We start from the raw sequence: 24261 nt of genomic DNA, 5'->3' as shown, positions 1-24261 counted from the left end.
GTTAAGAAAACTATGCAACAGGGAGTCAGGTGCTCGGATGTACCTACAAAACATTTCAGGAGTGCAACCCTAAACCTTTTTTAGGAGCTGAAGGGCCTTTAGAGATAGTAAGATGGATCGAAAAGATGGAATCCGTGATGAAGATTAGAAACTATTCACCAGCAGAAACAGTTAAGTACGGTGTTTGTTCGTTCCAAGACGAAGCACTGGACCATAACATGGGAGAAGAAGCAGCGTATAGTCTGTCTTGGGAGCAGTTAAAGGAATTGTTGTTGCAAGAATATTGCCCTAGAAATGAATTCCAGAAGATTGAGTATGATTTCTGGAATTTAACCATGGAGGGAGCTGACATTAACACGTACACGTCACGATTTAATGCGCTCGCGAGATTGGTGCCCGTTTGGTTACTCCGTAATGTGTTCGGATCGAGAGATACATCTGGGATTGGCACCTGAAATTAGAGGAATGGTGACCTCCTCTAAACCTGATACGATTCAGTCGGATCGCGCTTTGGCAAAAACCCTCACAGACGACGCGGTACGTAAGGGTATTCTGGTCATAAAGGGTGACGGGAAGAAACTGACCAAAGATGGACCCGAACTGGAGAAAAAGATTATTAATACCGGAGAAAACAAAAGGAAGTGGTTCGTTAAATCGGGAGGTCAATTCAAGAAGGGAAGAAATCAGGGATCAGGTTGCTATTTACTGCTAACTCCATAAACTTTAACCAAACTCCCCGATGCAACACTTGTGGCAGAAATCATATTGGCATATGTAGGAAGTGTATTAAGTGTAACCAGTTTGGACACTTAATCCAGGATTGTCGAGACTACCCTGTGGGACAAGGTGTGAGGAAATGTTTTGAATTTGGGATCGAAGGGCATTACAGGAATGAATGTCCAAGACTAAGAGGGCAGGTGCCCAAAGACAAGGCATTTGAGATGAACGCAAGAAAGGCTCGTAAGGACCACTATGCATATGTTCTTTTCGATACGGGTGCTGATTTGAGTTTTGTCTCTAAACAATTTGAATCATTACTTAACATTAAACCCAGTAAAGTAGAAAACAAATACTCCATAGAATTAGCCGACGGAAAACTTATCAAAACTGGAGAAATTATTCGCAATTGTTCTATTCAATTGAAGAATCAAAAATTTAAAATTGACCTTTTACCAGTTGAATTGGGTAGCTTTGACATCATGGTGGGAACAGACTGCTTGTCGAAAAATCAGGCAGAAATCATTTGCTTCGAGAAACTAGTCCGCATGCCCCTACCGAATAGGGAGATCCTATCAATCCATGGTGATCGAAGTAACTCAAATGTAAAATTTGTTAATGTAATGAAAGCCCGAAAGATGTTGAGAAAAGGATACCCCGCATTCCTAGTTAATGTAGTTAACACCAAAGCTGAGGAACGTAAACTTGAAGATATTCTTGTAGTTTGAGATTTTCCAGAAGTTTTTCCAGAAGACTTGCCCGGTCTACCCCTAGAAAGACAAGTCAAGTTCAGGATAGACCTTGTTCAAGATGCAACACCGGTAGCCAAATTTCCGTATAGATTAGCACCGTAAGAAATGCAAGAACTATCTACTCAACTTCAAGAGTTACTGGATAAAGGCTTTATTAGATCTAGCTTCTCACCTTGGGGAGCCCCAGTTCTGTCCGTCAAAAAGAAAGACGGGTCGTTCCGAATGTGTATTGATTACCGAGAGCTGAACAAACTAACCACTAAGAATCGGTACCCACTACCGAGGATTGATGATCTATTTGATCAGTTGCAAGGTTCCAGTTACTATTCGAAAATTGACTTACGTTCCGGATATCATCAACTTAGAGTAGCAAAGGAAGATGTCTTTAAAACCGCATTCCGAGCTCGTTATGGCCACTACAAATTTCTAGTTATGCCGCTCGGATTGACTAATGCCCCTGCTGTATTCATGGACTTGATGAACAGAGTCTGCAAGCCATATTTGGATAAATTCGTGATAGTGTTTATCGACGACATACTTATCTATTCACGAACGAAGGAAGATCATGAGCAGCATTTAAAATTAATTCTCGAGCTGCTTAAGAAAGAAACGTTGTATGCAAAATTTTCGAAATGCGAATTCTGGATCCAAGAGGTTCACTTCCTCGGACACGTGGTCAATGAGAAAGGAATACACGTTGATTCTTCAAAGATCGAAGCCATTAAGAATTGGGAAACACCAAAGTCTCCAACTGAAGTAAGCCAATTCTTAGGTCTAGCTGGGTATTATAGGAGATTCATCGAGAATTTCTCATCAATAGCGCAACCATTGACGCTATTAACCCAGAAGGATAAAACATATGAATGGACGGAAAAGCAAGAGGAAGCATTTCAATTGCTTAAACAAAAGTTTTGTAGTGCACCTATCCTATCACTCCCAGAGGGAACAGATGGATTCGTTATTTTCTATGACGCTTCACGGTTAGGTCTTGGATGTGTACTCATGCAGAAAGATAAGGTGATAGCCTACGCTTCACGACAACATAAGATACATGAGAAGAATTACACGACCCATGACTTAGAACTTGGAGCGGTTGTCTTCGCATTAAAAATATGGAGACATTATCTTTATGGCACTAAATGCACAATCTACACTGATCACAAAAGCCTTCAGCACATCTTCGATCAGAAAGATCTTAATATGAGACAAAGTCGATGGATTGAGCTACTTAATGATTATGACTACGACATTCGCTACCACCTAGGAAAGGCAAATGTTGTAGCAAACGCGTTAAGTAGAAAAGAAAGAGAAAGACCATTACACGTTCGAGCGCTAGGTCTAACCACACAGACGTGGTCTTACCGATAAGATACGTGACGCACAACACGAGGCTTTAAAACCTTGATTCATAAGAGCTGAAAGGTTGAGAGGCCTAGAATGCGAATTTGTCACCAAATCTGATGGTACGTATTATCTCATCGATCGAGTTTGGGTACCTGGATATGGGAACTTGAAAAAATTAGTTCTGGACGAAGCACACAAGTCTAGATATTCAATTCACCCAGGTTCGACAAAAATGTATAAAGACCTCCAAGAGTGTTACTGGTGGCCTAACATGAAAGGAGACATAGCCATTTATGTCAAAATGTCTGACATGTTCTAAAGTTAAAGCTGAACATCAGAGGCCAGCTAGATTACCCCAACAACTCGAAATTCCTCAATGGAAATGGGACAATATCACAATGGATTTTATAACCAAATTGCCACCAACACCCAACAAGCACGACGCTATATGGGTAATCGTCGATCGTTTGACCAAATCCGCTCATTTCATCCCAATCAGACAAAAAGATAATTTGGAGAAATTAACTAGGATTTATCTCAAAGAAATCATCGCCAAGCATGGCATTCCTATGTCAATCATTTTAGACAGGGACGGTCGCTTCGTCTCTCTGTTCTGGCAATCTCTTCATGAATCTCTAGGAACACGTTCAGATATGAGCATCGCTTATCACCCTCAGACTGACGGTCAAAGTGAATGAATAATTCAGACCCTGGAAGACATGTTGTGGGCATGTGTTCTCGATTTCGGCAAAAATTGGGATACTCACCTACCCTTGGCAGAGTTTTCCTACAATAACAGCTACCACTCAAGTATTAAAGCAGCGTCGTTCGAACATCTTTTACTCACCTACCCTTGGCAGAGTAATAACAGTTAATGTACAATATATTATATTGTTCTAACATCTTTTACAAACTAAGTGATACATTCAAAACTAGCTCTTTAATTACTTTACTTCTAACTAAAATGCTCACTGCATCGATCACAATCCAACAAGTAACACATAATCAATCTACTCCACCTTCCTGAAAAGCATGTTTAAAGAAAAGGTCAACTACTAACAGTTGGTGAGTTTCTTAAGTTTTAACGAAATCAGCTCTGCGTACCACACAATCGTAATTTGCATGTATGCGCGTATATAAAAATTGTATTTACGTTTGTATATATGTACAGCTGTGTCTCTGTTTGTACATATGCTGAATATAAGTTTATAATATAAATTCGAAATTACGATAAAATCGTGATTGTTTGTTCATACTACGTGTTTCCAATTTCCGTGTTTAATCAACCACTGTGGACCCCCTTCCTCCCACAACAGTTCCACATAAAATCAACCATTGTGGCCCCCCTTCCATCCACAACAGTTCCGCTGCGCAACATCAACAACTGTGGCCCTCCCTTCCGCCCACAACGGTTGCACGTGAATTCCAAAATTACACAGTGTACACACAAATAATTAGTATTTTCTACAGATAGTATTTCCTACACCTATTCACATAGCATGTATATAGACACATATACACATATAGTATTTATCACGTATTACCAAACACTGTGGCTCCCCTTCCGCCCACAATATCCTCGTGGCCTCCACTACCCACGTTATCCCCATGGTCGTTATAGACCACGTTATCCCCATGGCCGTTACAGACCACGCTATTTCCCATGGCCGTTACAGACCACATTATTTCCCATGGTCGTTACAAACCACGTTATTCACCCATGGTCGTTACAGACCACATTATTCACCCGTGGCCATTACAGACCACGTTATTCGCCCATGGCCATTACAAACCACGTTATTCTCTCAACCTGTTATGTTTAACAGTACACAGCGTATTTGTATAAACGTGTTGTCACGTGTAATTTCATTATGTTTTGGTATTCGTAACATGTCCACTTAATTTATCATTCAACAATACTATTCACCAATCATTCGCACGTAATCAATCGCTATGTTTGTAGGGACTTTTGTATGTAAACGTTCAGGAGATTTATATCCTGAACCATTTCCAGATAGATAATGTATGTAACTATGATTTTCACCCCAAAAGTTCATAAACAGTTTGAAAAGAGGGGTCATGAAACTCACAGTTTTATAGGCACTCAGGTCAGCTCAGGGTTCGTTTCCCTTTCTATCACTTAGTCCCTATAGTCAATTTTATAATAATATTAATATTTTAATATTATTATAATCTTTATACTAAGCTGGGCTATATAGCTAGTCTAGGTGTGGCTGTAACACCCAGAAAGTGTCTATAGGCTTAGATTGTGATGTTGTTTAATGTCTAATGTTTAAAATCGAACTTGGCTCAGTTTCCCCGTTTTACCAGCTGGGCCAAGTTGCTTGTTTACACGTTTGGAAAACAGTTATGGGGATGTAAACTTGGGTAGACGCGTTGGTCGATAAAATAATTAAGTTATAAAGAAAGATCACAATTCTGAGGTCTGGATTCGCTACGAGACTCGTTTCCGTTTATTCAGTTTAATTTGGAGAAAAACGGGCACAATCTATCCAAATTGTCCGAATTTCTCACAAAAAGTTCGTTTTAACATGATTAATACGAAAATATGCTTTTTGATTGTTTTTGATGTTCTGGTATTCCAACAGGTTCGTTAATCACGAACTTGCCGGTTTTTGTTAATATTGAATTTGTTTAATATTCAAATTAGCATAATTAATTATTCGTTAATCCTTAGATCCTGAAAATTTAGAAACTTATCAAAAAAAATATGTAGATTTTTATAAAAATATTTATGGAATTATTTACTGATTTATAAATTTATAAAAAATTATTTTATATGCTATATTTAACCCGAAAATCGTCCGTTTATTCCAAATGATTTTTGAAAAATCCGCCAAAATTCCTGAGTGATCAAAACACTTCCCAAAATAACCTGTAGAATTTCCGAAAGCTAACAATCTTTCAAAACCCAATTTTCAAGCCAAAATCGAGTATAAAAATCCGAATAAACGCAAATGCACCAAACATACCTAGGTTTTTCCAAATGACCCCAAATTTTATATGTGATGATAATATATCAAATCTGAGTTCTCTAAGAAATTTCATAATTTTTCAAGCATTTTAACTATTTTTCCCATATAAACGCTCTAATTCGGTAATAAATTCGCCAAATATTCTCGGATGGTCAAAAAATTACCAAATTTGAACAGGGACTCAATGATGTGTTCCCTTAAAAAAATGTCCCTGAAAAATTTTATAGCCTAACAATATGCACATCACAATCGAATCCTAAACAGCCCGTAATCGAGTAAATCGGTATTACCTTTGCGGTTTTGGTTCGTTTTCTCTTTCTTAATCAAGTTTCCAGGTTCTTGTGCTTCTATGTAAGCTATGTACAGGTCTAATATCACAAACCAAGCATGTATCATCAACCAAACAGCCTTGAAACTTAGGGTTTCGGTTAGGGTTCTAAACCGAACTTTTGAACCGTAAAAATTTCGTTTAAACCCTCTAATCCGTGTTTATGGCAAAAAAAAAACTATTCAAACTAGGTTCCTAACCATGTTTAGGATCAAAACATGTTTTTGAACAATTTTTATGGATTTTGCATGGTTAGAAGTGATTTTTGATAATCAAACTATGTTTTTATGTTTTTATACATGGTTAAACAAGTTAAAAAGTGATTAAAATGATCAACTTACCTAAGGTTTTGATAAGCTTTGATAAGGGCAGCAACAAGGCTTCCAGAAATGGCATGAAGGTTTTGAGAAATATCAAACTTCTCATAATATAAAAAGGAAAACCAAGGGGGGAGTTTTACCCCTTTAGCGTCCGGAAAGAAAAAAAAACCACATGGTCCATTTTGTTCCATTTTTTTCTTGATTTGCGTGCCTAAACGTGAATTCCCGAGTCCAAATTTATTTCGGTTTCGGTTTTTGCGCGAAAAATATATCGGGTACGACAAGCAGCGCGAAAATGAGTGTTTTTCGGCTATTTTTATGTAAATTTATAAAAACATAGTATTTTTTTGTAAAAATCGAAAATATTTTTGCAGATCACTTAAAACCTTTCAAATAAGTGTTTGGTAAGTCTTTTTCGGCTTAACGGATGATACAATGCTTGGTTTGTAACTATCTTTCGCGTTTAAATCTATAACAGGTAGTTAAACAAGCATGTTTTCATTTAACTCCTTTGCTATCGAACTAAGGCCATAATACTAATGTATTAGCTTATATTAAACGTATATCACTTATAGATAGCCTCTCGGGATATCCGGGTCATAACCAGACCCGTTCGGTTATTCGTTCGTTCGTTACGCAATAAGCGGTTAAACGCTTATTTGATTTTGTAAGTACTAAGGTGTATCCGGTTTTGTCACGAATGTCACAAAAGAGGTAAGCTCAGCCCTCGATATGTTGGTCCCTTTAAAGTGATTGATCGAATAGGTCCCATTGCATATCAATTGGAGTTACCCCAAGAACTCAGTGGATTACACGATGTGTTCCATGTGTCAAATCTGAATAAATGCCTATCAGATGAATCCTTAATCATCTCCGTTGATGACGTCCGTGTAGATGATAAGCTTCGATTTTTCGAAGAACCTGTCAAGGTTATGGATTGGAAAATCCAAAGCTTAGGCGAAACTGAATCAAGCTGGTTAAAGTTCGATGGAATTCTAGGCTAGGCCCGGAATTCACTTGGGAACGCCAAGACCAAATGAAAAGAAAGTACCCTCACCTGTTTCCCGTTGAATCCGACTCTAGTGCAACCCCCTAAATTTCGGGACAAAATTTCCTAAATGAGGGGAGAATGTTATACCCGGTCTTTCTAAGTCTAATTAAGCACTAATGTAATAAGGGTTTACCTTGTAATGCAATATTATGAGTAATAATAACATCAATATTTTAGTCCAAGAACTCCAAAAATATGTGTGTTGTATTTTATTATGTCCAAAAAGTTCCTTTTTGGCATATAGTGAATACTGTGTAAGTGAGGCACGGGCAGCAACCCGGGTTAGGCTAACAGTCCAAATAAATTCCCAATGGGTTGGGAATGACTTAAAATAATATGAGTAAAGAGAAAATATTAATGTTAGGACATAAACATAATTCTAGAAGGTTCGGTTCACAAAGACGGAACAGTAAGTGAACAAAAGCCGGTACCGAACACCGTAAGGACCCGAAACCAACCAACACTAAAAATTTACATCTTTATATATGAGGAATTCGAATATGTAGTTGGTTTTGCATATAAATAAGCCTAACTTGTTAAAAATTATTAATTATAACAAAGTAAGGTTACTATACAAACTATTATAACTTAATTAATATATAAATACTACCAACCCCCCACCCCCCCTAGCTGTCCACCACCACCACCTAAACCCTAGCTTTGATATGTTGGAGTCTTGGGAGCTTTCCAAGTAACCTACACACATGCATTTAAGTGTCACATAACTTCTATTAATCATACCATCACTTCCCCATACCACTCCATTCCCCAACACAAACCACCACCCACTCCTCCTCCCTCTCCCTCTCTCTCGGCCGAACCCACACACACACACTCTTTCTTTCTTATTTACACTACACCATTCAAATCATACCAAAAACCCTAAGTTTAAACCCAAGAAGATGAAGTAGGAGAATAATAGGAAGGATTGAAGCATAAACAACCATTTAGAGCCACCAATATAACTCTCTTTCATCTCTCTTCTAAACCCTAGGGTAAAAATCCGAACCCTAACCTTGTTCCTCAAGATTTGGATGCAAAACATTGTTCTTGCACCTTGAAAGGGTTCACACAAGCTACTAAACCCCAAACTTAGGTGAAAATGGAAGATTGAAACCCTAGAGTATATGCATATGCATGAAACCATGGGTGTTTGTGTGTGTATGTGGAACCCAAAACCCAAATGCACATGCAAACACACATGCATACCAATCCATTTTCTTCTTGGTTAAACCCGGTTTAGTGATTTAATGGCATAAAGGACTTGAAAATGGAACTAAAAATGGAATAGGGTTGAGATATAGCGAGAGGGCCGTGAGGTAGAGAGAGAGTATGTATGTATGCATGTATGTATGTTTATGAATGTGTATATGTATTGCATGCATGTATGTATCATAATGACTATTATTGATCTCACGCATAAGAAACTACAACATAAACATGGATCTTAAAAATGGATTAATGTCGCCAATACCTTAATAAAAGAGTCACTTAGAATTATACAAAACTACATTGAAACAACTAATATACTCATGTTACACAACATCATAGTTTACTAGCATGCATTATACATGTAATGCATATTAAAGAGTTGTTGAAAAGTAAAAATATAATAAGTATATGAATGATAAAATCTGAATTTTTCAAGAACAATAAATGTTCTAACTCAATAGAAAATGACATATTAAATAGAGGTTTAAATGCATGACAAAAGGAATGATAAGGAAAAATTAATGCATGTTTATAATTAAAAAAAATACAATTATAAGCTATAATTATACAATCTGAAAATTTTATATATATATATATATATATATATGTTATAAAAATTATATTTTTGTATAAAATATTATTTACATGCTTTATTTGATTCGAAAAGAGCATCGGTTGCTTAACTATTCGAAAAATCGGCTTTTTAACGCAAACCGACAAGGATTTTAAGAGTTGAAACAAAACAGCCCCAAAAACCCAAAATCTTATATATATTACACAACATATCAAGTGTAATAAGGCCAAGATGGTAAGACTTGGCAAGAAGTGATTCGCGTCGCGAAAACGACCCGAAAAACGCTAAAAACGCTCGTTTTGTTAATAATTGAACAAAAACGACAAAAAATACATTTTTACAAGCTAACTTGTAATATATATATATATACACTCTAACCATGAAGACTACGGTTTCGCTTAAAAATATTGAAACATAATAAAAATATTAACCGACTTAACGTTTAACGAAAAACCGGCTAAATCGGTAAAATATCTTATGTGCAAAAATTAATGCTAAGTATATTTAAGTTTATGTGATAATGTAGAGACATATGCATATATATTTTCCTATATATATATACATATAAATGTGCTTGCATATATATATATATATATATATGAACATTTATAAATACTTGTGATGTGTGTGCTTGAGTGAAAGTAAATGAACTAAAAATTATAAATAAATAAAACTTGTTGAAACTAAAGAGCTAGTGTGAACACTTAAGTTGGAAGAACAACTTAAGAACTTTTTTAAATAAATTATTAAAAATGTGTACTAAATGAATAGGACAGGAGAAGGGAACAAAACCAACAAATAACAGTCAAGGCGAGTTTCTCATAAATCCCCACTGTTTTAACACATTTAAATGATTTTATAAATGTTTTGGGGGGAAACACGTTTGGGTCAAAACGCGTTTTATTTTGCCAACTGTGGTATTGGAATGACTTTAAATTTGACCAATATGGTGGGGCTGCCGAGGACATAAATCGAGATCATTTTTCACAGCCTTATAATCATTAACTATTAAACAGACATAGAAATATTGATAGATCTATCGGGGTGATGCCCTATTATAACCGGTCGCGCCGGTGGGGTAAGTGATAAATATTTCGATTACTATACGCTTTAATTATAGATTTAAGGAAGTCATACATTTGTTATATTCCTAGCTAGTCTATAACTATCACACTTGTTAAATAAAATGTTGAATTTTATGCACTTTCGCTTCTCTAGCGTAAGGGGGGCCAAATGGTCTCTCGTGGTAAATCGAGGACCAGTGTGAAAGACTTGAATAATTTCGTGGGTAAAATAAAAGTGGACCTTGGCCAATTAAAGGCAAAGCAATATATTGAGAATGTTGGTCACGTGTGGACCAAGTGGCATAAGCCGATAAATAATAATTGGTAAAGTTTTTATTAAATTGGGAACTCACCAACCATTGTGTTGACGTATATTTTAAACGTGTTTTCAGGTAAAGGAAAACAGGGAGTTTCGTGAAGGAGATTTGGGGAAAATAGGGATGAATCTACATCCCGATAGTTGGACATAAAAATGTTAAATAATATGTACTCTGATAACTTAAACTCATGTTTTAAATTAATAAATGTCCAACTTGTATATTTATGGATGTGTGTGTTTAAATATTGTGTGGCTAATCGGCGTTTGTCACCACCCGAAACATCGTAATTAAGTATTCCGCTACTAAACTAAGCTAAATTAAGCTAAGTTAAGTTTTCGGGGTGTGACAATCGGGAGGCAGAGGAAGCCTTCCAAGAACTGAAGAAACACCTATGCAACCTCCCTACAATTTCACCCCTCAACCAGGAGAGACATTGATTCTATACCTATCCCAAACGTCAAAAACAATAAGCTCTGTGCTGATGGTCGAAAGGGGAGAGACGCAGGTACCCATTTACTTCATTAGTCATACAATGAAGGCACCGGAAGAAAGATATTTGCCGGTAGAAAAACTCATATTGGCTTTGATTTACACAGCAAGGAAGCTCCGGAGGTACTTTCAGGCACACGTTGTGTGAATACTCACCGACCAACCTCTACAACAAGTATTATCGAAGCATGAAGTCTCGGTCCGATTAACTAACTGGGCAGTAGAATTGGGGGATCATACACTCGAGTATCAACCGAGTACGGCCATTAAGGGACAGGTCCTGGCCGACTTCTTGGCTAAAACAGAATGGCGAAAGGATAATGATAAGGGGGAAGAACTTGAGGCAGGGAGTAAGGAGAAGACAAAGGAAGGGGAGGAGGAACCTTGGGGGAAACTATACATCGACGGGGCCTCCAATGAAGAGGGAAATGGAGCAGGGCTAATTTTAGTAAGCCCCGAAGGGATAGAGCTAACTTAAGAAATACGGTTGAACTTCCCAAGCATGAACAATGAAGCAGAGTATGAGGCACTTTTGGCTGGCCTCAGAATCGCCAAAGGAATTGGGGTAAGGAAAGTGCAAGCTCATGTCGACTCCCTTCTGGTAGCCAACCAGGTGGGAGGAACCTACGACGCTAGGGACCCAAAAATGAAGGAATACTTGTAAATGACTCAAGGACTGATAAAGGAATTCGATAAAGCAGAAGTAATACACATTCCCAGGGTTTCGAATAAAAAAGAAGATGCTTTGAGCAATCTGGCTGCAGTAACTTTTGATCATTTGGCAAAAGAGGTGAAAGTGGAAACCCCCCAACAACCGTCGGTAACAGAAACTATAGTAACCTGTGTGGGAACCCAAAGGGACAGTTGGATGACTCCCCTCAACGAATACCTTCAGGAGGGGAAACTTCCAGGAAATAAAGAAGAAGAAAGGAAGCTAAGGGTCAAAGTGTTACAGTATGAAATGATTTAAGGAAGTTTATACATGAAGTCCTATTTAGGGCCCTTCCTAAAGTGCATTGACAAGGGGGGAGGCAGAATACGTGGTGAGGGAAATACATGAAGGGATTTGTGGGATGCATATAGGAACCAAAATGGTTGTTGCACAAGTAATGAGAGCTGGGTGCTACTGGCCAGCGATGTTTCTCAGCGATGTTTCTCAGCGCTGTCAAAGAGATACAAAAGTGAGACAATTGCCAAATACACTCCACGATGGGAAGGAAGCCAAAGTCAAGACTGATACCTGTAAGCTCCTCGTGGCCTTTCCAAAAATGGGGGATAGACATAGTGGGACCTTTCCCAGAGAGAACAGGGAAGGTAAAATTTTTAGTAGTGACAAATGATTACTTCACAAAGTGGGTGGAAGCCAAGCCGCTTCGAATTATTACGGGGGAGCAAATTAAGAGGTTCGTGTGGGAAAACATCGTTTGCTGATTTGGATTACCATATGCCATAATCAGTGATAACGGGAAGCAATTTGCAAACAACCCCTTTCGAGAATGGTGCCTCCAATTGAAGATCAAGCAAACGTTTACATCAGTGGCCCATCCCCAAGCCAACGACCAAGTATAAAGGGCAAATCGAAGCGTGGTAGAGGGAATTAAAGCAAGACTGGGAAGATAAAAAGGATCGTGGGTAGAAGAGCTGCCTCGCGTCTTATGGGCACATAGAACAACGCTTAAGACAAGCAATGGGGAAACCCCTTTCAGCCTAACGTACGGGACGGAGGCTATGATATCTGCAAAGATTGGGGCACCAACCCGACGAACCTTACAAGGGGAAAGGGGAGACAAGAAAGATTGGCGGTTGAATCTGAACCTAGCAGAAGAAAGAAGGGAGGAAGCAGCAAGAAGGGAGGTGGAGTACAAAAAAAAGATCGAAAAGTACTATAATGCAAGAGTTAGAGAAGTCAAATTTAGTAAGGGGGATTTGGTGTTAAGAGAAAACGAGGCAAGTAGGAAGGAAGATCAAGGGAAATTGGGGCCTAAATGGGAGGGGCCCTATCAAGATATATGGGCAGGAGACAAAGGGGCCTACCGATTAGTAGATCTGGCAAGGAAGGAGATTCCCAGGACTTGGAACTCCATGCATCTCCGAAAGTACTATGCCTAAAGGCACTAGCAAATGGGCTAGGGATCAAACAAAATAAGGAACCTCTCTGTGAGGAAAGACAAGAAAGTCTAAACTGTATTTTTGTAACCATGATGTATACATGATCCTAATGCAAGAAAGTATTTTGTAAAACTGTATGTATAAGGAAATGAATTTGTCTCAATGAGTATAACACACGAGTCCTTCTCGTAAATACTAAAGCAATACTCCCCGAAAATGGGGTAGGCCTCGCCGGTAGGCTACATGGTTAACCAACAATCAAGCAAAAAAAACGCTAAGGCAAGCAACAAGCATTATCATCCATATCTAAGCATAAACATAAAGAAAGTTCAAATTTGCCCACACAAAGGCAAATAATAGCACCATTGTCTGAAAAACACCCAACAAACCAACACAAAGCATTATTGTTCAAAATAAACCACAACACAAACACTATGGCAAAGGAGAAAGAGGATCAACAACTGAGGCAAAGGCTTGGATGTCCGCAACGAAGATCTTGGGGTCCGACGAAACTTGTGCAATAATGGGGGGGACGTGAGAGGTAAGGGCCACAAAAGCTTCTTGAGCCTGCACCTCTGCAATAGGGGAAAACGAGGGAGCCTCCTGCAGAGAAATACCATGAGAAGAATGTTCATAACCCGCCCGAAGCCCATGTTGAAAACCAGAAGCAAACACCGCCCGGTTAAGATTGTCCAGGACCTCCAAAGTCTCCCTACAGCCTAAAGGCCGGTCATATACCTGCTTGAAACCTTTAGAAACAAGCCACTTCCGATCATCCTCGTGCTTCGAATGACCCCCTGCAGGAGGAAACACTATCCCCTCAGCCACTCAATCTCCTTCGACAAGCCATCAACCTTTTGCTCCTCTTGATTCTTGGCAGCCTCTAACTGCTCCGTAGCGGATTTATGCTCAGAGCGTTCACGATCGAGCAAGTTTTCCAACTCATGAATCCTCACAAAAGGGGGACTCTCTTCAAGCTGCATTAAACACACAAGGCAAAGATAAGAAAAAAGAGAGAAAGAAAAAAAAGAGAGGAAAGAAGGAGAAACAAACCTTTGAGATCTTGGCCTGAGCATCGAGAAGGGAAGATTGAACAACATCAAAATCCTGGGCTAGCTGAATGTTAGTAGTCAATTCAGAGACCTGCTTCTTTCAGGACTCCAGTGCAGCTTTCAACCCAGGAACCTCCAAACTTAGCTCCTCGGCCAAGGTAATTCTCTTTCGCATCTCCCCGACACATCAAATGTAACCCTCAACGGACTTCTTCAAGCTCACAACCTCCTCCTACTATTATGATTCGCAACATTGACATCCACAAACCCTTGACGAAGGGAGGAACCCAACACTAAGGTACGGTACAAGTAAGTACCAAACTCCCCAACTAAGACATCCAGCAGCATGGTTTGTACGTGAACATAATCAACAGGGGGAATGACACATGTCAAGAACTCATGAACAAGATGGGTTGTATTAACAGAGGAATTCACAGTCAGAGACCATTTTGGGACAAAAAGGTCAGCGGGAGGAGGATCACCTGATGAGGGATTCGAAGAAACTTCAGGGGCAATGGGGGTTTTGCCTTTGGGGTCAGCCTCAGTAACAATAGGATCCTTATTCATCAGAACAGGAGCAGCAATAGGGTCGGGAACTGCATCAGAAACCCTGAAAGAAAAATCATCATTAACAACCTCATGAGCAGAAGAGGAGCCTTGAAATGCAGAACCAAGGTAAGTACGCTTGGAGCTACGAAGACGACTCTTCAAGGAAGAGTCAAAAAGGTCAGACGCAACATTCTTGCGTTTTAAGGAATCTTGGGCAGCCACAAATGAAAAGCCAGGGGCATCGGAATCAGAAGAAGCATCAACAATGCGAGCAGTTGGGGTAGAAGCATCAACAGGCACCGGGATAGTAACAAATTCGGCACCCTTCACATGATGCTTTTGAAGAATCTCCATCAAATCCATTTCTACAAAAAAAAAAAAAAAAAAAAAAAAAAAAAACGAAATAACATAACAAAACAATAACAGATGAAGGTTAAAAACGAGGAAGCAAAAGAAAACATAAGGGCAAATAAAAAGAGGCAAAGGGTCACCAACCTTGGTCCCCATTAAACATAGCTCGACGTGTGAACGGATCCGGCCAGATTTGAGTGAGTCCCGCCATGTACAGCAAGGGTTCGGGGTAAGTAGCGGCCTCAGTGGGATTTTTAACCAACAACTTATAAAGAGAATCATGAACGGTAGGGAAACCAGGGGCATGATCATCGATATGAGAGCCAATGTGACGGCGGCGAGTAAGGCCCGGGGCAAAAGAGGAAGAAACAAAGAAAAAATCATTCTTCCACTCCCGGGGTTAAAACCCAGAAGGGATATAAAATGTGTAGGGAGGATGTTTACCACTCGCTCGCCGTTCAAAAGTATAGCAATCACCATCAGCCTTCAAACGATAAAACCGTCGGAAAAAGGTAACAGGCGCATCTCCGCCGAAAGCACGACAAGCAACCTCAAAGTCACTCACTCGAAGAAACCCTAAGGGGTGAGCTTGAGAGAAGCATAATCGATGGTGTTTCAGTAAGGCCAATTGAAATTCAGTCAACGGGTAACGGATGTTTGCAAACTCAAGATTCTTCGCATACAGAGCAATAAAACCAGGGCGACTACAGGCCGTCTCACCTGGCCCAGGAAGGGTAGGGGACAATGATAAAGGGATATGGTAAGTTGAACACAGGGTAGCCATTCTGACGGAGGACATGGTTAAGGTAATGGTAGAGCGAACGTCACGACTCATAATGAAGTAAAAGAAGAAGATAACCAACCTGAGTAGAGAGGGAGAAATCGCCGGAGAACTACTGGAGGAAGAGAAGATCAATAATGGTGAAAGGACAAGTAAGGGGTGGTTAATAATTAGCATGGGGAATACAAAACCGTCAAAATTCAAAAGAGGTTGGGCCGGTCCTTCAAGTGGGCCAAGAAAGAAAAACAGAATGGGTAGGCAATAAGCAGCCAGCAAGACAAGGAGCCCAATAACATAACAACAAAGAAAGGATCGGGAAGGGCAAGACGAGTCTATAGTCCTCGTCATAAATAACGAGAACAATAGACTGGGGAGACTTGAAGAGCCTACCCATAAGATGGTCTTATGGACAGACCCCATTTCAAACAAGGCCCATCAAAGGCAAGCCCAATAGCACAAGGGATTCTAGAAGATGGTTTGAGAGGAAAAACCATTTACGAGGGAAACTCCATGTAGCACGTCCGATTTGGTGGGTGGCCCGAGGCACACGTGATTCGGGATAGGAGGCAGTGACCAGGAGATAAAAATCTTCGGATGGGCAAGGCCCAAGAGAAAGAAGATCGGACCAAGGAATTTGGCGGAAGAGATAAACCATTGGATTATATGTATAAACATCCCCTTCTATAAATAGAGAAGGAATAAACATATTTAATTCATTCATACTCAATACAATACACTTTCACTTTTACTTAGTGTTGATCCCATTCTTGTGATCGTTAGGAATCTTCCCCGGTCATCCGGAATAGATTCCAACATCTTAGAAACAAAGATACCAACCCACAACATATGACTAAAAGCTTATTCTTCTTGAGAACATTAAAAGCATGCACACCACTCCAAAATCACAATCTAAATTGCGCACGGGTTGTAGGCCTTTCCGCATTCATACTACTGGCTTGTTCGTTCAATTTCCCGTCTTCTCTTTGTGCGTCACTCTGCTCACTGCACAAGCTAAGCATATGATGATCGGTCCGTATATAAAAATTACTATTGATTTACCGAGAGGGTTCAAGACTAAGCTATAAAGTTGCTAGAAACATAGATGAGATTGCTACCAACCAATCTTTTTTTTTTCTTTTTTTTTTCAATTTCATTTAATTGTAAGATTAGAAACATGTAAAATAGATAAGAGCATCAGAAAATATTTATATGTATGGCACATGAATTACATATACGTAACTCACAAAGTTATAGTTACATATATGTAACAAAGTTACATATAATGCATCCCAATATATATATGTGATGTATGTAACTCACAAAGTTACATATAATCTATCCCAATATATATGTGGCAAATAAGTTACATGAGCTACTAATTTTTAAATTTTTTTTAATCTTAACCTTTTAATCTTTTCATATTTTTCATGATCTTGATCAGTTGTTTTACCACAATATATACTAAGTTAAACAAATACACAGGGCCGGCTTAACGAATGTTGAGGCCTAAGTTAAAACAAGATTTTGAGGCCTTTTCATCACGATTGCTAAGAAAAAAATATTGCTTATTGTAAGTTTCGAACTGATAAACTATACTTTAGTAACAACCAAGCCTATCACCACACAAATATATTACTTTGAGTTTACTTTACCCATTATAATATATCTATATATAAAGTTTTTTTGGACTTGGAGGCCTTAATTAAGTGTGGGCCTAAAGCCCTAACTTATTTTCGCTGTCCCACGAGCCATCCCTGTAACTAACTATTTTGATATTAAATATGATTAATATACGTATATTACACACCGGTAGTTGCAGCAGTACTGTCCTTGGCATATTGTTGTTCCTGTGGCTTTGGATCCTTAACCTTCATTTCTTCCTTGGGCCTCAAATCTTGTTGCTGGAAGCCATTATTTTGATGTTAATTTTTATAAAATCAAAAGATGATCATATTGTTAGAAATAATGGTTCTTAAATATGATCTTCTAGATCATTCATTGAATTTAACAAAATGATCATGAAAAGTACCCATTAATTTGATTAATTTGGTAGTTACATGATGGATGTAATTACATAATATGAAAGGACTCTTACCTTTTAATGCCTTGCATGTGTATAAATAGAGATACAATAAAACACCAAAAGATATCTTATATGCACACCATCTCCATCAAAACTAAGGCATTTAAAGGGAAGTAAGAAAGATTAGCATAATGGCTTCATCATCATCATCATCATCATCATCAAAAATGATCATCCCTATAAGTAAGTATGATTAATAATTTATTTATCTAATGTTCATGATTGAGTTTATATGTTAGTTGTTCTTAATATTAGCCCATGTTATGACGATATAATCAACATGTGGTATCAGAGCGTGTGTTGATTATATCCGTTCAATCATACAATCGATCTGTTGTTTCGTTTTGTTTTTTGGATTTACTTATCAATGTTTTGAGTTTGCCTTATATGCAAACAAATAGATTAATTAGTTTTCTTAAACTTGAGATTAGACATTGATTTGTTCATTTGGAAATTGATAATTTATCCGGAATATTGCCATTGGAATTTTTATTACGACTACGAAACAATAATTGTTATATGAAGTAATTCATGTAAAACAGATTGATTGGATATTTGATAAATTTTGTGGTTTACATGATCAACCATAAATAATAAATATTTTATTGTGTATATGGATAAGATATCTTAACTTTATGGTTAGTTAATTTGCATTTGAAAATATTGAATGTGAATCTGACGTTAGTGTAGCCCACAACTTTTAGATGGCAAAATGAACTGTTTTACTCATGAAACTGATTAGTTGTTATTAAAAAAAAAAACAAAAAGTAAATCATATTTTGTTTTTCTTGCATTGCATAACTTGATTCCGCTTACTGATATACAAAATTGCAAACTTTTGTGCCCCATAACTCAAGAACAACATATACAAATAATTATGTGGCTCTAACTAAAGATGACTTATTTAATTTGCATGATCCATTTAAAGTTAGTTGATGTTCTTGCTTGCATATCATGATTTAATATAAGTTTTTCTTTTGGCATTTTTTTCCCCATATGGCTACTGTATCTTTTGAATATAATTAGAACAATATTAACTCATGGCTAGTTTGCGATTGAAGACCGTTGTATAACTATGAATGTTTGAATCATAATCTTGCTATAGTATGAAATTTGTTTTATTTATTCTAATATTTTACATCATAAATAAAATATACTTTGATGATTTGAATGACCGAACCAACCGGCAGTAATTCAAGTCACCTAAGCATAAAATTCGTTTAATGTGTATTGTCAAACAATGAACCCAACGACTAGTTGTTTGATGATATATAGGCGTAACATGCATGAATATACATTTCTGCCCAACGATGATGTGTGTATTTATGCGCCGAATTCTTTGTTTTTATGTATGTTCACAACACTTGAATGTTGGTCAAAGCCAACGCGAAGCCAATATTCAAGTAGAACCATACATTTATTTATTTATAACACTTGAACATCGGTCATAGCCAACGCGAAGCCAACGTTCAATTAGAATATTATTTTCATTCATAATATTTGAATATTGGTTATAGCCAACGCGAAGCCAATGTTTAAATAGAATTTTAGTTTTAACCTATTATTTTGGTGTTATAATGGGTTTTATCTTCAACGTATTAATTATGTCTGTTTTATTTTGATTACCCCATTATTTAGCTCATTTCAACTCTGCCACTTCTGCATGTATTAATCTAGCATCCACTATTACTCCAAATTTTGGAGTTGAAGTTCTGACTGGGGCAAATTTTGCCTCATGGAGGGACTCAGTTAGACTTATTCTTGGCATGTTGGATCTTGATTATGCACTGACGCATGATGCTCCCGCTACTCATACTGATGAAAGCACAACAAAAGATAAACAAGAGTATGAAAGGTGGGAAAGATCTAACCGAATGTGTCTTATTGTAATCAAGAATTCCATCTCAGTTGCCATCAGGGGAGCAGTGGAGGAACATGAATGTTGGTCAAAGATTATCTGGACTCAGTGAAGGAACAGTTCAAAAGATCTTCAAAAGCGCATGCGAGCACTTTGATTCTGAAGATGCTTACTTTAAAGTATAATGGGGTAAGTGGTGTGCGTGAGCACATAATGATGATGAATGACATGGCTAATAAACTTAAGAGCCTAGACATGGAAATCAGTGATGGTTTTCTAGTACACTTCATTATGACCTCTCTTCTAGCACGCTTTTATGCTTTTAAAATTAACTATAACACTCAGAAAGACAAATGGTCAATGAGTGAGTTGATAGCAGTGTGCGTGCAGGAGGAAGAACGTTTGAAGTTAGAAAAACCAGAAGTTGTTCATGTCACCACTACCAAGCCATTAAAGAGGAAGGGAAACTACAAAGGGGAAAGCTCCAAAGTCCATAAAACTAGTACAAGTGTAGCCCCTAGCTCAAAGGCCCCATCTGGAAAACTTAGCTGCAAATTCTGCCGTAACATGGGGCACAAGCAGCGAGATTGCCCTAAATTCAAGGAGTGGCTAGTTAAGAAGGGTAACCATCTATTTATGATAATTGATTCCTTTAATATTAATGTTCCAATTAACACATGGTGGGTTGACTCTGGTTCTATGGTTCATGTTACTAACTCCATACAGGGATTCCTTACAATCCGGACGCTGGAAAGAAACCAAAGGACAATTAGAGTGGGAGATGGTGACGAATTGAATGTTGAAGCTGTTGGTACCATGCAATTAATAATGAAAACTGGTCATTGTATTAAACGTTTTGATACTTTGTATGTACCGAGAATAACTCAGAATTTAGTATCGGTACCAAAGTTTGATTATGACGGTTATAATGTTTTGCATGGAAATGGCAAAGTCACTATTACTTTAAACTCTCATATCATTGGTTGTGGTTCTCTTGAAGGAAGTCTCTATAAGTTAGAACTAGATGATCAATTTTCAAAATCATTGTTATCATATAATGTGAATGAATACACCAACAAACGAAAACGTGATTTGGAAACATCATCCATACTGTGGCATCAACGTTTAGGCCACATTTCACGAGATCGAATGTTATGACTCGTAAAGGCTGAAGTATTACCCAATCTTGATTTTTCTGATTTTGAAAAATGTGTTAAATGTATTAAAGGTAAAAAGACGAAAAAGAATAAGAAAGGTGCCACCAGGAGTTCAGGACTTTTAGAACTCATACACATTGATATTTGTGGCCCTTTCTATCCTGGCATAATTGGTCATACGTCTTTCATAAATTTCATAAATGATTACTCCCGTTACATGTACTTGTATTTAATCAAAGAGAAATCTGAAGCACTTGACATGTTTAAAACCTTTAAGGCTGAAGTTGAAAATCAGCTTAACCTTAAGATAAAGGTAGTCAGGTCAGATAGAGGAGGTGAGTATTATGGCCGACATACTGACATTGGTCAGGCTCCAGGTCCTTTCTTTGATTTTTATAAAGAAAATGGGATCGTGAACCAATTTACCATGCCGGGTACTGCTCAGCAGAATGATGTTGCTGAGAGAAGAATTAGAACCCTTGAGGACATGGTAAGAAGTATGTTAGCAAACTCAGATCTTCCTGATTTTTTATGGACTGAGGCTTTAAAGAAGGCAGCTCATATATTGAATAGGGTTCCTTCTAAGTCTGTCCCTAAAACTCCTTATAAGATTTGGACTGGAAGGAAACCAAGCTTAAACTATTTGAAAGTATGGGGTTGTCCCGCCGAAGCTAAGCTTTATAATCCTCATCAAAAGAAACTTGACATGAGGATCGTCAGCTGTTTCTTTATCGGATATCCTGAACATTCAAAGGGATTTAGATTCTATTGCCCTTCCCATGTTACTCGCATCGTAGAAACTCATAATGCTGAATTTCTAGATAACTCTAAGGTCAGTGGGAGCAGTATAAGTCGAGTCTTTGATTTCCAAGAAGTGCAAGAGGAGGGGGGATGAACTCTTCTACGAATTTACCTCCTATTACACCTCCTGTACATGAAACTGCACCACTTAATACTCCACATATCCCTGTAAATGAAGGCACATCAAACATACAAGAGCAAGTACCTGAGAAACTACTGAAACTGTCCCTGAGATAACTACTGAAACTATTGAACCCGATAATCAGCTAAGGAGGTCATCACGGTCTAGACGGGCGACTAATTTTGATGATTATGTAACCTACCTTAATGAAGCTGATATGGATATAGGAAAATGTAACAATCCATCCTCCTATAAAGAAGCCATTAGTAGTGATCAATCTTCAGAATGGAATAAAAGCCATGATTGATGAGCTTGATTCCATGAAACATAATGATGTTTGGGAATTGGTTGAATTACCTAATGATGTAAAACTCGTAGGTTGCAAATGGGTTTACAAAACCAAATTAGACCCAAATGGGAATGCCGAACGCTATAAAGCAAGATTAGTTGCTAAAGGCTATACTCAAAAGGAAGGAATTGATTATCAAGAAACCTTCTCACCTGTACCACGGAAGGATTCCCTAAGGGTCGTTATGGCATTAGTAGCTCATTTTGACTTAGAGCTACATCAAATGGATGTCAAAACAGCTTTCCTGAATGGTGACTTACATGAGGATGTGTTTATGACTCAACCTGAAGGTTTTAAACCTAAAGGTAAAGAACACTTAGTTTGTAAGTTAAAGAAATCCATATATGGGTTAAAACAGGCATCACGCCAATGGTACTTAAAATTTGATGAAGTAATGAAGAAACAAGGTTTCAGAAAAAATCAAGTGGATCAATGCACTTACCTCAAAATGAGTGGGAGCAACTTTGCTATACTTGTCCTTTATGTGGATGATATCCTTTTGGCAAGTAATAGTCTAGATTTGTTGCATGAGTCAAAGCGATTACTTTCGCATAATTTTGACATGAAAGATCTCAGAGAAGCTTCTTACGTAATAGGCATCGAAATACACCAAGATCGAGCCAATGGGATATTAGGACCATCTTAAAAGGCTTATATTGATCGTATCCTTACACGATACAAGATGCCACGTTGCTCTCCATCAATAGCTCTAGTAGTTAAAGGAGATGTTTTTGGTTCTTTTCAATGTCCAAAAACAAAGGTTGAGAGGGAACAAATGAGGTTGATACCTTATGCTTCAGTAATGGGAAGCTTAATGTATGCTCAAGTCTGTACTCGTCCGGATATTGCATATATTGCTGGAATGCTAGGTCGATATCAATCTAATCCTGGCCTAGATCATTGGAAAGCAGCAAAGAAAGTATTGCGATATCTTCAAGGAACGAAAGACTATAAGTTGACATACAGAAAAACTGATAACTTCGAAATAGTGGGCTATTCTGATTCAGACTTTGCAAAATGCAAAGATGACAAGAAATCAACTTCGGGGTACATTTTTATGCTAGCAGGCGGACCAATTTCATGGAAGAGTCATAAGCAGCAGTTGACAACAACCTCAACAATGATGGCAGAATATGTTGTAGTGTACAATGCAACTTGCCATGGGATGTTGCTAAGAAACCTCATTACCGGACTCAAAGTTGTTAACTCCATATCACGACCGTTGAAGATTTACTGTGACAACTCATCTGCTGTGAGTTTCTCGAACAATAACAGTTCAAGCGGAGCTGGTTTGTACCTTGATACAAAGTATTTGTTCGTACATGAACGAGTAGAGGAAAATAAACTTTGTATCAATCACATTAGCACAAACGACATGCTTGCGGATTCGATGACTAAAGGTCTACCGCCCAAAACTTCCAAGAACTAGTGACAAGGATGGGTTTTAGTAATGATCTTTTGTAATAGCATATCAAGTGTGCATTATTTACTAATGTAATTTTCTCGAATGTTTATTTTGTCAATAATAAAATATGTGCGCACTTAATGATCTATTGACAAAGTTAAATATTGTATAATAAGGTTTCATCATAGTCATTTGGGTCTTACGATTAACTGTTTTATATTGAGACTTTAGTATGATTGTTGGGGGTCTTGAATTAATTGAAATTCAAATGGCTGTAACTATCTACTTCAGTTTCAATGTAAAGCTTGATGAGTGTTTTAACTTAGCCAAAATTAACGAATACTTATCACAAATGATCAATCGACCAAGTGGTAGAATGTTAGAAATAATGGTTCTTAAATATGGTCTTCTAGATCATTCATTGAATTTAACCAAATGATCATGAAAAGTCCCCATTAATTTGATTAATTTGGTAGTT

At 37.9% G+C, this 24261-nt stretch overlaps 1 pseudogene; it reads left to right on the top strand.

Moving 5' to 3' along the window:
• The first annotated feature begins 23060 nt into the window (after positions 1-23060).
• Positions 23061-23807, top strand: LOC143598931 (secreted RxLR effector protein 161 pseudogene; annotated as a pseudogene).
• The last annotated feature ends 454 nt before the right edge of the window (positions 23808-24261 follow it).

Source organism: Bidens hawaiensis, unplaced genomic scaffold (genome assembly GCF_021521415.1).
Source record: "Bidens hawaiensis isolate Kalapana, Puna unplaced genomic scaffold, B.hawaiensis_p1.1 tig00051291_1, whole genome shotgun sequence".
Lineage (NCBI taxonomy): Eukaryota > Viridiplantae > Streptophyta > Magnoliopsida > Asterales > Asteraceae > Bidens > Bidens hawaiensis.
Note: the sequence above shows the minus strand (reverse complement) of the source record. Positions and strands in the feature narration are given on the sequence as shown.